Here is a 4318-nt window from a genome sequence, read left to right as displayed (position 1 = left end):
GTCACAAGTATTTGGTGATCTGAGTAGCCAAACTCACTACAACGCCAATTGAAGGCAAAAATTCTCAACGGGAAAAGCTATTCTCATTGAATGAGCTAACAAGACGAGTATTATGTTGCTTCTAGTAGGCGAAAGCCAAAACATCAACATGTGAAAGTCTTGCTGAACAAATTTAATGTTGTTGAGCTCAGTACCGTGTGAATTAGTAGCCATAATTGGCGAGCGAAAATTGAACTGGCGAAACTTCGTCTTTGGAAAATTGCAGATGCCGAGCACTTATTTTGCAACGAGTATTATGTTGACTGTAGTAAGCGAAAGCCGAAACAGCAACATGTGAAAGCTGTTGAAATTTGTGGTCATTTTGCAATAAGTACAAGGAGTGTAACTAGTAGCCAGGTCAAAATTTGGGATAAGAATGAGCAAAAATTCTGCATGAGAACAGTTGAAATTATGAAACTAAATTACAAAGACTAGTATTATGTTGTTTCGAGTACGCGAAAGCGGAAACATCAACATGTGAACGTTTGTAACGAAGTTTCGTTAATTTTCAGCCTAGTACTGAGCAAGAACGAGTAGCCTCATCTCCAATCCCACGCAAAATGTAGTGAAATATGTGAGTGAACCTTATTCACGGTGAGGGTTTCCCGAGGTCTGTATTGCAGCGAGTATTATGTTGCTTCTAGTAAGCGAAAGCTGAAACAACAACATTTGAAAGTTGGAATTAATGACTGAATGGAAACTTCGACCTGTGTTTGATAGTAGTAGCGAACAAAACTGCTGAATCGGTTTCTGTCTCATATTGGTCAGTGAACCAATTAAGAGACAATCAACTACATAACCTGAATTGGGCGAGAGAACCCCCTTAACTTAAGCATATCAGTAAGGGGAGGAAAAGAAATCAACTGAGAATCCCTTAGTAATGGCGAATGAACAGGGAAAAGCTCATCGGGAAGAGAAATGGCAACATTTCTCGGTGTCCGGTATGGTTTGATGCTAGACTGGTGAATTTGTCCTGATGTCTACTGGAAAGTAGCATCAAAGAAGGTGAAAATCCTGTAAAGGTCATTTTCGATACCAGTCATAATGGCTCATTCCTATGAGTAGAGTTGTTTGAAAGTGCAACTCGAAGCTGGAGATATGTCTCTCCAAAAGCTAATTATAAAGCGAGACCGATAGTAAACAAGTACCGTGAGGGAAAGTTGAAAAGCACTCTGAAGAGAGAGTGAAAAGTACGTGAAACTGTTGAAGGGGAACTGGAGTGAGCGTTACCATACTCAATGCCTTGATATTATATTCTCGGCTACCGAGTAGTGTAGTTGTCGTCTTTTGGCAAATCTTGTTAATGAATCGAGCAGAAGTTTTCCTCGGAATTCTTCTTGTTGATTCTAAACAAAATGAGATAAATTGATCTTGATTGCCTGTCTGACCTCAACTTCCTATTCAATGCTCTCTACAGCCCGTCTTGAAACACGGACCAAGGAGTGTGAGTTGCTTGCAAGTGTTGTCGCTCATTGAAAGCGCACACGCGAAATGAAAGTGAACAGTGTAATTTTTATGAATTGCACTACTTTGTGTGGTGAGGGCGCCGATTCGGTGTCCCGCAACCACGGACGGTTTTGCTCTTATTGCATGACTGATCCAGAGCAAGTAGCACACGACCCGAAAGATGGTGATCTATGCTTGGGCAGGGCGAAGCCACGGGAAACCATGGTGGAAGCCCGAAGCGGTTCTGACGTGCAAATCGATCGTCTGACCTGAGCATAGGGGCGAAAGACTAATCGAACCATCTAGTAGCTGGTTTCCTCCGAAGTTTCCCTCAGGATAGCAAAAGCTTGAGCAAGATTGAAAAATCTTCGCAAAGCAATTTCATCGGTTAAAGCGAATGATTAGAGGAATGGGGGAAAATTTTTCCTTCACCTATTCTCAAACTATAAATCGGTGAGATGTCCTTGTGACTTAATTGCACTTGGACTATGAATGCAAGCTTTTTGTGGGCCGCTTTTGGTAAGCAGAACCGGCGATGTGGGATGAACCAAAAGTTGGGTTAAGGCGCCTAACTACTTGCTCATGAGTCACCACAAAAGGTGTTGATTGATACTGACAGCAGGACGGTGGTCATGGAAGTTGAAATCCGCTAAGGAGTGTGTAACAACTCACCTGCCGAATCAATCAGCCCTGAAAATGGATGGCACTAGAGCTCGTGGCCTATACCCAACCATGAATATCAATATCTAACGCAAGTTAGATTAGAGAAAAAGAGCCTCACCAGCTCAAAAATGATATTCATGTGTAGGAGGACACATTGATTGCGCTAAAGTATGCACGCAAGTGTATGCGCGAAGCGATCAATGGAGCAGATCTTGGTGGAAGTAGCAAGTACTCAAATGAGAACTTTGAGGACTGAAGCGGGAAAGGCTTTCATGTGAACAGCGTTTGCACATGAGTTAGTCGATTCTAAAAGACAGGCTAATGCCAAAGTCTTGAATAGTGGTTTCTTGAAAACTGCTGAGTCTCGAAAGAGCATCGGGTTAAAATTCCCGAACTTACTCTCCTGGCATTGAGACGGCAACGTCATTGAGGTCGAACTTTGTCATTGGGACCTTGGGGAAGAGTTATCTTTTCTTTATAACACGTTGTAGAGTCCTTGGAATTGATTCAATCAGAGATAAGGCTCGAAGCGTGCAAGAGCACAGCAGCATTTGCTGTGTCCCAATTGTTCCTGGTGGCACATAAAAGTTTGGCTTAGCAGATGTCAGGAGAGTGAATCGTACCGATTACCGCATCAGGTCCCCAAGGTGAAAAGCCTCTGGTCTTGGAACAGTGTAGATAAGGGAAGTCGGCAAAATAGATCCGTACCTTCGGAAGAAGGATTGGCTCTGAGGAGTGGGTGTAACAAGCCTTTAGTTTGACGCTTCGGTCTGCTAAAGCGTGCGATGGCCTTCGGGTTGTTGGCGTTTGGTTTGACTGCTAGCTGATATGCTTTAGGTCTATTCTGTTGCACAAAAAACACTCGAACTCTGAACTGGTTCGGACAAGGGGAATCCGACTGTTTAATTAAAACAAAGCATTGCGATGGCTGGTGAAACGGTGTTGACGCAATGTGATTTCTGCCCAGTGCTCTGAATGTCAAAGTGAAGAAATTCAAATAAGCGCGGGTAAACGGCGGGAGTAACTATGACTCTCTTAATGACTCTCTTTGGCGGGAGTAACTATGACTCTCTTAGTGATGATTAGTTGACTGTGTGCAACCTCCACGAGGTCTCGCTGGAAACTGCCATTCGTGGCTGAGCTAAGCACACCATCAATAGTCCCCGGAATGGACAAACCTTAAAAACTTGCCCAGTGGAAGGAAAACCACTCAACAAACCACGGTTTCGGAGTCATACCAAAACAAAGACTGTCCGTGGAAGGCAAACCACTAAAACCACGGTTTCGGAGTCACACCAAAACAAAGACTGTCCGTGGAAGGCGAACCACTAAAAACCACGGTTTCGGAGTCATACCAGAACAAAGGCTGTCCGGTGAAGTGTGCTGACCACCTTAAAAGTTCGCCAACCACTTTGGGTAAAACCAAAGTCTGTACCTCGGTACAGTAGTCCCAACGATGAAGACAATCAATGAGAAAGATCTGGCCTCAGCCAGACAAGACAGTGTGAGCACCAGTAGTTGTGGAGACGTGGCCTCCAAGTGGACCTGCGACATCTGCGGACAGGGTCCGTTCAGGAGTGAGCTCGGCCTGAAGCAGCACAAGACCAGAAGTCACAAGTCAGGGGCATCACAGACGAAAGCATCACAGGGAGCACATGCGGGCAGGGCTCCCACCCAGGAACCCGTGAGTGGCCAAGCAACAGCCCCCAACTGGTGCTGCTCAATCTGTGGTGCTGGACCCTTCAAAGGACAGACTGGTCTCTCACTTCACACCAAAAGCAGGCACCCAGATACATACCACCAGATGCAGGCCCAGAAGACAGGCAGATCTAATGCAAGGTGGACTCTTGAGGAAATGGCTCTGGTCAGAGACGCGATGAGGGGCCTTGATCCTGCATCCCAGAAGCAAGAGAATGAGCAACTGGCAAGACTGTTCCCCCATCGATCCGCTGAGGCATTCAAGGGCTTGAGAAAGAACCAACAGTTTGTGGCAATGATGCAGGACGTCGAGAGAGAGGGACAGATGTGGCTACAAACCCTTGCACAAGAACCAGGGAAGAATGGGGGACAGAGGGCTCACAAACATCCTAGACGATCCAAGAAGGGCATGAGACGGCACCAGTATGCAAGACTGCAGGCTCTTTACAGACGTGACAGGGCTAAGGCAGCG

General features: G+C 45.6%; 1 pseudogene; it reads left to right on the top strand.

Moving 5' to 3' along the window:
- The first annotated feature begins 834 nt into the window (after positions 1–834).
- Positions 835–4318, top strand: part of LOC142355033 (large subunit ribosomal RNA) — a 7172-nt pseudogene continuing 3688 nt past the window's right edge.

The sequence above is a fragment of the Convolutriloba macropyga genome, unplaced genomic scaffold (assembly GCF_964194025.1).
Source record: "Convolutriloba macropyga unplaced genomic scaffold, txConMacr16.3 SCAFFOLD_6329, whole genome shotgun sequence".
Classification (NCBI taxonomy): Eukaryota; Metazoa; Xenacoelomorpha; order Acoela; family Convolutidae; genus Convolutriloba; species Convolutriloba macropyga.
The sequence above is the reverse complement of the archived record's forward strand: the minus strand, read 5'-3'. Positions and strand labels throughout refer to the sequence as shown.